This window comes from Arachis duranensis, chromosome 3, assembly GCF_000817695.3.
Source record: "Arachis duranensis cultivar V14167 chromosome 3, aradu.V14167.gnm2.J7QH, whole genome shotgun sequence".
NCBI lineage: Eukaryota > Viridiplantae > Streptophyta > Magnoliopsida > Fabales > Fabaceae > Arachis > Arachis duranensis.
The window spans coordinates 107,688,961-107,701,784 of NC_029774.3; the positions used below are offsets into that span (position 1 = coordinate 107,688,961).

Genomic DNA, 12,824 nt, shown 5'->3' on the forward strand with positions numbered 1-12,824 from the left:
GCCTATGATAACCCATTAGTGCCTTCATATACATAATTCACTAGTATTAAGCCGGCCAAACTTAATACCAGGAATTATGCAATGCAAGACTAACAGCGTTAATCAATAGACCGTCATGTGCAAAAAGCTCTAATTCTCGTCATTTGACAAGACCTAATACATGACAAACGCTCAGAGTATGCAACTGAAGCATAGTCGGTCCATTCCTCAGGCTCTACAGGAAGGACCGCTCTGATACCATAATGTAACACCCTAACTACCAAAGCTCACGCTTCCGGCTGCGCAACTCTGATAGCTCGGATATTACGACAACACTTATACTATTTAATACTAAAATATGAGCCTGTTTAAAACTTCAAACCGCAATACCGCTCCCAAAAATACTTTTGCTATACAACGAACATCTATACTTACCATACAACTTACAGAAACTCATAAAGAGTACATCCATAGATATACGTACATATATATAAACAATATTACAAGCATTATCCAATACAATTCCTATCCCTCTTACAGAATATATCGAGATAAAGTCGAGGGTACAGTAAATAATAATCTAAAGCAATACAGGGCATTTCAACAACAAGTAAATAAATCCTTCGTAACTTCTGCACCCATATCCTGAAAGGGGAAAATGTAAGGGGTGAGAACATCATCCTCGAAAGGATTCTCTATAGAGGGTTTTTTGGGAATTACTGTAATAGGATACGTGAAGATAAACCGTACCAGTGATTAATAACTGTCTTATGCCTCTTTTCAAAAACAACAGTTCACAATAAAAGTAAAGTCGGAAATCTTTTCTAAAAGAGGAACCGTTCAATCCTCAAAACATCAAAAGCCTTTCAAAAAAAGTTTATCTATACTGAACCAAAATAGCCTTTCATAGTTTTCCAAACCAGAAACATAAAACCGGAATCAACCATCGATCCATCTCAATTCAACCACGGCCCTAAGCCCAAACAATCCAATCCAACAACTGATCACCACAAACCAACAGAGTCTCAGTTGCAAACACAGATAGGAAGTTCAAACACGAACAAACAGTTACAGCAAGTAGAACGAGTAGCAGGTAATCACAAGTAATCACATAGGCAAACCAAGTACAATATGCACACCCAATCAATGTCACATAGATGCATATGATGCATGCCTGTCCCTAGTGGCAATTGATATCATCTGTCAGTTATAGAGCCAACCCGACAAGTCCTGGTAGCTAACCATTGTACTGTCCCTCTGTCGTGCATCCCCAACTCAAGTTATACTCATCATAAATTTGATCATAATCATGATCCATATCCATCACCCTCACTGGTGAATATTTACGGGGGCGAGCTCATCCGGGACTTTCACAGTGCCCGGCCACACTTACGACATAGGGTCAAAAGAGCTTCGAGTCTCAACTTGGAGCACGTGGTGGCTAGACACTGCTTCCTCCCAGGGAAACCCTTATCTCCAATAGTGGAAGTGCAACATTCACATTTATCAATGACTTAGCATATACATGCATTCAATCTCATCCATGGATCAACATCCATCTCAGCCATCCGGCTCACGGTTCAGTCCAGAACCAGCCAATTTTCATATCATACACAGCCATTTCGGCTCACGGTTCAGTCCAAAACCAACCAATATTTATAATCATACACAGCCATTTCGGCTCACAACAAAACAGCACTTCCACATTCAACGTTCATCAATTCATAAAATCGGCATTTAAGCCATAAATCACTTTTTCCCAAATCATTTCACTTTGAAATCAAGTTTCAACTCTTTTCAGTCTTGGCTTTAGAAATCTCGTTTCTCAAATCATCTCAGGCTCATAAGCCACTTTTACTCAAAGTAAGTTCCCCTTAAAAAAAACAATGCCACTCTCGGCATCCTCTTTCCACAACTTCCATAACCATGGCAAGTTAAAGATTTATTTTGAAACATTCAAAATCATCCATCCAACAAGGGGATTTAATAACAAAGGGTTCTCGGCAGAGTCTCAGGTCTTTAGGGGAGATTCATATAACTCATTCCCTCAATTCACTTAAAATCATTAAAACATTGGCTCCCTGATTTGAGTAACAAAATAGGGTCTAAGCCATACGAAGCCATGAAATCAATTACTCCTTTCAAAGACTTTTCCTTTACTTAAACAAAAACCAGCTTCAACCCTGTTCATACCCTGGGTCGAGCTGTCCGACCCGGGATGTTCGACAAACAAAGCGACCGACCTCTTCAGGTCAGGACAACCCGACCTCTTTCCAAAGAGCTCGGCCAAAGTCACCAGGAAGGCCCAAAAGAAGGGCCCAAATAGAGGAACACGCCCCAAATCCTAAGGCAGCCCAAGCCTACAGAGAGAAGGGTGGTTCCCTTAAAAGATAAGATGACCTCTCTTAAAGATAAGATAAAAGATAAGATAAGATAACTAACTTATCTTATCCACATAAGGTCACATCTCACCATTATAAATATACTGGAGCACCCAGGTATAACTCATACTCTGATTCTACTCAATACCTGTTTAATACCCTTGCTAACTTAAGCATCGGAGTCCCTTGGTGACAAAGGAGCAGCAGCACTCTCAGTTCCACAAGTCGGGCACGCCAGTTCCGGCTGCTATACGCCTGCCAGACACGCCAGCTCCGACCAACACAAAAGATCTTGACCGAGATCGACCTACAGTTTCAGGTAACCCTCGAAACATTGGTGCCGTTGCCGGGAAACTTGGAAGTCATCCCATCTCCATGGCGGACGACCATGAAAACGACCACGATTCAGGTTTGGAAGATAGAACGCCGCACAAGAACGTGGATGCTATACTCAAAGATACTCTGGAGCCCAACAGAGACAAAAATTCATCAAATCCAGAAGTGATAGAGGCGCTTCAAGATCGATTAAAGCAACTCGAGAAAGAAGCCCGACACCAACGCGAAAAAGAAGAGGATTTACATCGGGAGATAAGGCGACGCCGAGAATTAGAAGATAAGCTTCTAAAACTTGAAGCCGATCTCAAAACTAAAGCTACACGATCCACTCTAGAGGATAGCTCTCGCAAGGATCAAGATCCATTCACTAGGAAAATTATGAAAACAAAAATCCCAAAAGACTTCAAACTTTTGGATATGACTCTGTATGACGGCACTTCAGACCCCATCCATCATCTCAGCAATTTCAGAAGTAGAATGTACCTCACTGATGCCTCGGATGCAGTTCGCTGCAAAGCCTTTCCAACAACTCTTACCAAGACAGCCATTAAATGGTTCGACAGCCTACCTCCCAAGTCCATCTCGAGCTTCGACGACCTAGCCAAAAAGTTCCTAGCCAGATTTTTCATACAAAAAGATAAAGCTAAACACGCACCCAGCTTACTAGGAATCAAGCAAGGAGATCGGGAAAGCCTTCGTAACTACATGGAAAGATTCAACAAAACATACATGGACATACAAAGTCTACCAATAGAAGCTACCATTATGGGCCTCATAAATGGCCTACGAGAAGGATCGTTTAGCCAATCTATATCAAAGAAGTACCCTGCATCCCTGGACGAAGTACAAGAACGAGCGCAGAAGTACATCAACATGGAGGAGAATTCTCGACTTGGGGAAGCCTCGAGGTTCGGTTCTGCCTACCGAGATAAAGATAAAGAATCCAAGAAAAAGGAAGATCGCTCTGGGGAGAAAATAAAAAAATATCATAACTACACCCCTCTTAGGGTATCCTTGGTAGACGTTTACAAAGAAGTCTGCCATACGGAAAAAATACCCCCAGCTCGGCCACTCAAAGGCAAAAGAGGAGGAGGAAATCAGAACGAATACTGTGAGTATCATCGAGTCCAAGGACATTCCATCAACGAATGCTTTGACTTGAAAAACGTCATAGAAAAATTAGTAAGGGAAGGAAAACTAGATCGGTTTTTGGCCAACCAGGACGAAGAGCCAATAAAAAGAAGAAGGGATGAAGATGTTGGACGGTCTGAACGATCACCTCACACACCGGAGAGACACGTCTACGTGATACACGGCGGATTTGCGGGAGGAGAAATCTCCAAATCATCCCGCAAGCGACACCTCAAAGAAGTATACCATGTCGAAGGAAAGAAGGAGGCGGTCATCACAATCATATTGGCAAACGCCAACCTCCACCGTACATTAATTGACCAAGGAAGCTCCGCCGACATCTTATTCAAAACTGCCTTCGACAAGCTCGGCTTAGAAGAAAAAGAGCTAAGAGCATACCCGAACAGCCTATTCAGACTTGGGGATACCCCGGTACAACCGCTGGGATACGTATCGTTACATACAACCTTTGGAAAGGGGAACCAATCCAGAACACTCAAGATAGACTACATCGTGGTCGACGTAAGCTCAGCCTACAATTGCTTAAATAGGTCAGACAATGTTAAATCAACTCGGCGCAATAGTTTCAACTCCACATCTATGTATGAAATTTCCAACTGCAGAAGGGATAGCTACAATAAAAGCAGATCAAAAGATGGCACGTCGCTGTTATAACGAAAGTCTAAACCTCCGAGGCGAAGGAGGAGAGTTCCACACAATCAAACTCGGCGGAGTTCAGAGACGAGAAAAACTCCGTCCACGGCCCGAAGGTGAAGTAGAGAGAGTTCAGATCAGAGACACCTCGGATAAAACAACTAATATTGGCACGATCCTAAAAGGAGACGCAAAGGAATCACTAATACGGTTCCTACGAGATAATGTTGATCTCTTCGCATGGAAAGCTGCCGACATGCCAGGCAAAGATCCCAAACTAATGAGCCACAAGTTGGCAGTCTACCTAGGATCCCGGCTGGTACAACAAAGACGAAGAAAACTCGGGCTAGAACGGTCGCAGGCTGTAGAAGAACAGGTACAAGCACTACTAGAGGCAGGGTTCATAAGAGAAGTTAAGTACCCACTATGGCTAGCAAATGTCGTCTTGGTGAGAAAGTCAAATGGGAAGTGGCGAAGGTGCACTGACTACACCGACCTCAACAAAGCCTGCCCAAAAGACCCTTATCCACTCCCAAGCATCGACGCTCTAGTAGATGCCTCATCGAGATATAAGTATCTCTCATTCATGGACGTATACTCAGGGTACAACCAGATCCCAATGTACTCACCGGATCAAGAAAAAACCTCGTTTCTCACACCAAAAGCAAATTATTGCTAGATCGTAATGCCTTTCGGCCTTAAGAACGCGGGAGCCACTTATCAAAGGCTAATGAATAAAGTCTTCTCAGACCACATCGGAAAAATCATGGAGGTCTATGTGGATGACATGTTGATAAAGACACAAAGTGAAGAGACATTACTGACCGACTTGGTTCAAGTGTTCGACACCATATGGAAGCACGGCATGCGACTCAACCCGGCTAAATGCACCTTCGCAGTGGAAGCAGGTAAATTCTTGGGCCTTATGCTCACATAAAGAGGAATTGAGGCAAATCCAGATAAATGCCAGGCCATACTCAACATGAAGAGCCCAAACTGCGTCAAAGAGGTATAACAACTCAATGGGAGATTGGCGGCCTTGTCCAGATTCCTAGCAGGGTCAGCAATAAGATCCCTCCCCTTCTACGCTACCTTAAGGAAGGGAAAGAACTTCAAGTGGACAACGGAATGTGAACAAGCCTTCCGAGACTTCAAAGAATTCTTGGGACGGCCACCTATCCTATCTCGACCACAAGAGGAAGAACCACTCATACTGTACCTCGCAGTAGGAAGTTGGGCAATAGGCTCAGCACTAATTAGAGAAGATGAAGGGGGACAACAACACGTCTACCTCATTAGTAAAGCACTACAGGGGTCAGAGCTGAACTACCAGAAAATAGAGAAGTTTGCCTATGCTCTGATACTCACATCCCGACGACTTCGCCCGTACTTCCAAGCGCATACCATTAAAGTTCAGACCAACCAGCCCATAAAGGGGATATTGCAGAAAACAGATCTAGCAGGAAGAATCCTACAGTGGGCAATCGAGTTGTCCGAGTTCGACCTTCAATACGAGGCGCGGACAACCATTAAATCACAATACCTAGCTGACTTCATCGCAGAATTCACAGACACCCCAGAAATCCCCATAGAGTGGAATATATACGTGGACGGTTCCTCGAATAAAACCAGAAGCGGTGCAGGTGTGATAATCGAAAGCAACCAAGGAACCCAACTTGAGCTTTCCCTTAAATTCGGATTTCTGGCCTCAAACAACCAGGCGGAATACGAAGTATTATTAGCTGGTTTGAAGCTGGCTAGGGAGGTTGGAGCTCAGAAACTCAACATCTACAGTGACTCATAAGTCATTACCTCACAAATAACGGGAAGCTACCAAGCCAAAGATCCTATCATGAAAAAATATTTGGATAAAACCAAAGAACAGCTCGGACAACTCAGGGAATATAGGATCTGCCACATACCCCGCGAGCAAAATGCCCGAGCTGACGCACTCTCAAAATTAGCCAGCACCAAACCAGGGGGCAACAATAGAAGCCTCATCCAGGAAATACTGCAGAACCCATCAATATCGGAAGAAGAAAAAGTCCTAGCCATAACAGGTCGGGATCAAGGATGGATGACCCCCATAATTAACTACCTCAAAACAGAAGCGCTCCCTACAGATGAAAAGGAGGCAAAGAGGTTGAAAAGGGAGGCACAGTACTATACTATCATAAACAACACCCTATACAAAAGAGGGATATCAACACCATTGTTAAAATGCATACCGACTTCCAGTACAAAGGAAGTCCTGAGGAAGTACATAACGGCATTTGTGGTAATCATCTCGGAGCACAAGCTCTCACCAAAAAGGTACTTCGGGCGGGATTCTATTGGCCAACTCTACCAAAAGAAGCTACAGAATTTGTAAGGACATGTCCACCATGTCAGAAGCATGCCAACTTTCACATCGCCCCACCGAAAAAACTCATCAGCGTGACCTCACCCTGGCCATTTACAAAATGGGGACTTGATCTTCTCGGACCCTTCCCACAGGGATCGGGACAAGTCAAATTCCTCATAGTAGGAGTAGACTATTTCACAAAATGGATCGAGGCAAAACCCCTAGCCAATGCCACAGCCCAAAGAAGCCGGAAATTCTTATATAGGAACATCATTACAAGGTTCGGGGTCCCGTACTCCATCACCACAGAAAATACACTACAAGAAAAAAGGCCTATGGCCACGCTTTTTTCTTGCCACGCTTCAAAAGCGTGGCCAAAAGTGGTCAATAGCCACGCTTTTATGAGGGTGGCGATAGATAAGAGATTTGGCCACTCTTTTTTTTTGTAACGCTTCAAAAGCGTGGCGAAAAGGATCAACGGCCACGCTTTTGTAAGGGTGGCAATTGATTAGAGAAAAGGCCACGTTTTTTTTCTGCCACACTTCAAAAGCGTGGCCATAGAGAGAAACAAGGACGTTTTAAAAGCGTGGCGACAGGGTTTCATTACGGCCACGCTTAAAAAGCGTGGCTATATGCTGGTACACCATTGCCACGCTTTAAAAGCGTGGCCAAAGGTTTCTTTACTGCTACGCTTCAAAAGCGTGGCCGTAGAGGGCAACAATAACTTTTTAAAAGAGTGGCGAGAGGGGCCCCAACCAATTGACCCAAACCCGGCTCCCAAACCCGGCTCCCAACCCGGACCAAACCCGGCCCCCAACCCTGTCCCCAACCCTAATCTCTCTTTTCCCTTCGAAACCACTAACCCTAATCTCTCTTTCACCTTCGAAACTACTCGCCTGTATCGGAAGGGCTCCTCCCTTCGCCCTTCGCCCTTCGCCTTCGCCTTCATCACTGATGGAAACCACTTCTTCTTCATCTTGTTAATCTTCGTACCCTTCTTCTCTTTCTTGTTCTTCTTCGAATCATTGTGGATCTCTCTGTTCACCTTCAAGCTCCAGCAAACATGGTCGACGGCAAGCTCCTCCCTCTTCTTCTCCTCCAAGCCCTCTCAGCCGCGCTTCCGCCGCCGTTGGTTGCCGTTAACGTTCGCGTCTTCGTTCAGCTGTCGTCTTCGTTCGCGTTCTTTGCCGTTCAAGTTTGCTCGGCGTTCACCATTCGCGTTCACTCGCCGTTCACCATTCGCGTTCACTCGCCGTTCACCGTTCGGGTTCGCGTTCGTCTGGAAGCCACGTTGCCCTGCTTCAAACTCTGCGACCAACCCGTGCGCTCCACCTAGCCGTCAAACTGCTCTCTTTTGTCGCCGCCGTGAGTTCCCTAAACCCACCACCAGACAATACACTCACACAACACCAATACTCTGCTTGAAACTCTGCAACTTCTTATTTCTATTACAATAAGTAACTATTTGATTTGGCAGTGGTTTGGATTTTTTTCATAGACTGAATTAAAGTATACAATAGTTATGTTCTCTTCTCTATCACATTGATACTAAGCTTTGAAGTCTCTTATTTCATAGCCAAAAAACCCTAGCACTGTAAGCCTACGCCACCGCCGCAAGGAGTGGCATACTGCCGTGTCCGTCGCATTCAGAGTTCGCCATCCGTCCGTCTATCTAGCTTCCCTCGTGCTCCAAGTCTTCAACCCCAATTCGCTTTCACCGATCACATCTGCTTCCTCGATCCCTCTTCTTCTCCTCCAAGCCCTCTCAGCCGCGCTTCCGCCGCCGTTGGTTGCCGTTAACGTTCGCGTCTTCGTTCAGCTGTCGTCTTCGTTCGCGTTCTTTGCCGTTCAAGTTTGCTCGGCGTTCACCATTCGCGTTCACTCGCCGTTCACCATTCGCGTTCACTCGCCGTTCACCGTTCGGGTTCGCGTTCGTCTGGAATCCACGTTGCCCTGCTTCAAACTCTACGACCAACCCGTGCGCTCCACCTAGCCGTCGAACTGCTCTCTTTTGTCGCCGCCGTGAGTTCCCTAAACCCACCACCAGACAATACACTCACACAACACCAATACTCTGCTTGAAACTCTGCAACTTCTTATTTCTATTACAATAAGTAACTATTTGATTTGGCAGTGGTTTGGATTATTTTCATAGACTGAATTAAAGTATACAATAGTTATGTTCTCTTCTCTATCACATTGATACTAAGCTTTGAAGTCTCTTATTTCATATCACATTGATACTAAGCTTTGAATTCTCTTATTTCGTTTCAAGTTTTCCGCACTCAACATGTTTGATGAAATGCTTTAACCATATTTCGGGTTGGTTTTATCATTTCTAGCTTTTAGAAACTTAGTAAGTTGATTGCATGTGAAATTAGAATAATTGGATCTTAGTAATTAGGAAATTTTAGCTGCAAAAATAGCATCTTTGTAGAAAACATATTAGCATGATGATTCCACTTGCATTAGTGTTCTCCTGGTAAATTTTAACCGTTAGTGTGAACTTGTTAATTTGCTAATTATTCTTGTGTTGTTGTTCTGTTGTTCTTCTGTTATTTTTATTTTATTTTTTTTGTTGTGATTTTCTGTTTTTGAACCTGTTAAGTTGATAATTTGCTAAATTATTGGGCTGCTGTTGTTTTAATTTGCTAAATTGTTAGGTTTCTGTGATTTAATTTGTTGGATTTTCTATTTAGGTCTTGTTCTTGTTTATTTGCTAAATTGTTGTTGTGTATTTATTGTTGTCTTTGAGATTCTTGCTGGATATTGGTGATCATTGATTTATTATATGCTTCATGTTTTCATTGTTTTCTTCTTCTGAAGGAAAAAAATTCTGTTTTCATTATTTTGTTGATTGTTTGTTTTGTTTCATAAATTAATTTTTTGTGATCAATGCTCAAACTTTAAATGCTGTTCTGTTGGTTTTGCAGTGTTTGTTTTGTTTCAGAAATCAATTTTTTGTTATCAATGCTCAAACTCTGAATGTTGTTCTTTACAAAGAGTTGTTTATCTTGTTTCTTTAAATAGCTATGTAAGTTTAACTTGCAGAAAATGTATTAATAAGCTAGAATGTGAGTCAATTTTTGAGCATTTTTCTATTTTCTGTACTAAATTTTGGACTAGCAACTGTGATTATTTGAACTAGTTAATTACCTTTATTCTTGTTCAGCATGGCACTCTCGGGGCACTTGTCCAAGATTCTGTTAAGAGCCACTACTAGATTCTTGTTATCATGCTATATAAAAAACATGTCTCAGTTGTGGTGGTTTGGTTTGGTTTTTGTTGTTTTCCATTGTAGGAATGCTATTGATTCCTCTTTATTCAAGCAATGGTTGCATAACTTGCAAAGTGAGATTTGGGATTCTAGCTGATGGCACCTTGGCTCTGAGACAAGTTCTAATTCAGGTAATTGCATCATCAGTGTTTAAAAAGTGGATATAATTTCTGATAATTACGCCTTGTTAATTGGTAATTTAAGTAACTGACTAACCTGTTAGTCTTCTAGTCTTATTCATGTTCTCAAATCAAAATCAACGAATCTAGTTGGACTTTTTTTAGTGTAAACAGGGTGTAGACATGTTTGGGAAGTGCATTGGGTTTCTCAAATTTAAAGCTGACATTTATAAGCCAGTCTATGTTTCCATTTTCTTGTGTTAATTTTAGCAAGGGGCTATGAACTAATAGACATTTTACCTGTTATGCTCTATATATATTATTCAAAAAAAGCTTCTTGTGCTTCAATATCCAAAAATTGGATTCCTCATCATGGCAAGCAATGTATTAATAGTATTTGATTCATAGGCATACCACATTCTGAGCTATGTGGTATCTAAAATGCACAACTATTAGGATCTTTTGCTTCTTACCTTATGTTCTCAAGCATCCATCATTCCTCTTTTGCTTGTAATTTCTGTGCACTTGCACCTGATGCTGATTTCTTTCTTTATATATAATAAAGTAAACCGTGATTAGGTTCCAGGTATTGTATTTGCAAGAGGACCTGCTGTGACTATGTTGATACTTCTGGAATCAGATGGTGAAACTTATGCTGTCCTTACTGAACAGGTTCTTAGATGTTGGATCCTTGCAGAGAGAACTATGTTTTTTTTCAAACATTTTAACTAGAGTTCCATATTATGCTTATTATTTTTTATTTATCAGGCAAGGGTTCCTACTGGAAGAATTATTTTGGAATTGCCTGCTGGAATGACAGCACCTGAGGAATTAGCAAAGGTCCGTCTAATTGTAAGTTTATTTTATTGGTATTGGTAGTTTGGTACTATCAATTTTTTAAGCAACACTAGTTTTACATGCATGGGGATCAACTCTGCTCAAGGTGTTTCCAGTTTTCTTCTATTTTTAATTTCTCTAGTTTCACTATCCATTGCCATTACCTATTAATTGTTGGTATAGTATCCCTAATAACAATAACAAGATGTTCAGGTCGTTGGAGTTGAATTTAGTTTTGAAACCGAAAAATCCATATCTCATGTATAAATTCTGGTATTTAAATTAAAGATTTTGCTAGCGATTGGCTTTTAAGTAGTTAAGAGTAGAATGTTTTTGCATAGAAAATTAAGCAGTCCATCAAATTTATCAACCTTTAAAAGTTTTTCTACTTGTGGATTTTTAAAAAGTAGTAAAACTCTTCAGAATATTGATAAGACCTATGGATTTAATTGGAAGAGAGGAAAGTGTAACAATGTAACATTGAGTAATATTGAACAAATGAAAATTATGTGGTATTTTCTTTTGATATTTATCTATTTAGTAATATTAATTTATCATATAAGGCGGCATAAGGAAAAAAAACAACTTGAATACTTGATAGATATAATCACTATGTTGAAAAGAATGATTTTTGACTTTTCCTTTCTCTAGATAAAGCTTGACTATCAAATGCTAAAATATAATTAAGAAAGGGAAAATGATTGAAAAATGCTTTCCTTATTTCAATATACATGTCAAGTTTTTTTTTATAGTAGAATGTGAACCTGGTTTAATTTGGAATTGTTAATACATGCATAAATTAGATTATTTCTTATAATATTTTTATATATATCGTTTTTGTTGGTTCAATTTGTTCTTGATATTTTGCTGCAGGCTAGTATTGGAATGGATAACTTGAACGCTTAATGCACAAAGTGGAGCAGTTTTAGGTTGATTTTGATCTTTTACTAAGTATTTAGGTTGATGATCATCTCTATTAGTGTAATTTGATATATTATGAGCAGTTCTAACTTGTATTGTTTCTGTATTTTTCTTCCATTTTTAGTTTTGGAATTTGAACTCGAGATTTATTTTGTATTTGAGTAATAGTTTTTTAATGTATAAAACAATTATAGTAAATTATATATCTCACTAATTATTGTTTGATTTGTCTTGTAATAAAAATTGCATACTATATTTGTAGGTTTGGTAATAAAAAAGGATTGAAAATTTATAGTGTAGCAATGAAGATCAAGTAAGGGAAAGAAATTTTTTTTTTAATTTAACAAGGCTTTCGCCACGCTTTTAAAGCGTGGTTGTATATTTTGCTATGGCCACGATTTAAAAGCGTGGCCGTATCTCTTCCTATTGCCATGCTTTAAAAGCGTGGCTATATCTCCACCTATCGCCACGCTTTTACAGTGTGGCCAGATCTGCCCTATTGCCACGCTTTTACAGCGTGGCCATATCTCTACCTATCGCCACGCTTTTAAAGCATGGCTGTATTTCCCACCTATAGCCACGCTTTTCCAAGTGGCAGTTTATAAAAAAGCGTGGCAAACAAAAAGCGTGGCAATAGACTGCAAAAAGCGTGGCGATAGAGCAACCGCCACCCTTTGATAGGCCACCCTTTCGAAAGCATGGCGATAGCTCAAAAAGCGTGGCGAAAAGCTATCGCCACGCTTTTTTCAGCTTTTCGCCACGCTTTAAAAGCGTGGCAAAAGACGTGTTTTCTTGTAGTGATGGCACCCAATTCACAGATGCAGGCTTCAGAAAACTAGTGGCCG

General features: G+C 41.1%; 1 long non-coding RNA gene across 1 annotated transcript; it reads left to right on the forward strand.

Moving 5' to 3' along the window:
- The first annotated feature begins 10,132 nt into the window (after positions 1–10,132).
- Positions 10,133–12,066, forward strand: LOC107480029 (uncharacterized). Its single transcript, XR_001590374.3, has 4 exons — positions 10,133–10,233; positions 10,801–10,893; positions 10,990–11,073; positions 11,932–12,066. It is a non-coding gene; the product is annotated as an uncharacterized LOC107480029 (long non-coding RNA).
- Positions 12,067–12,824: the final 758 nt, after the last annotated feature.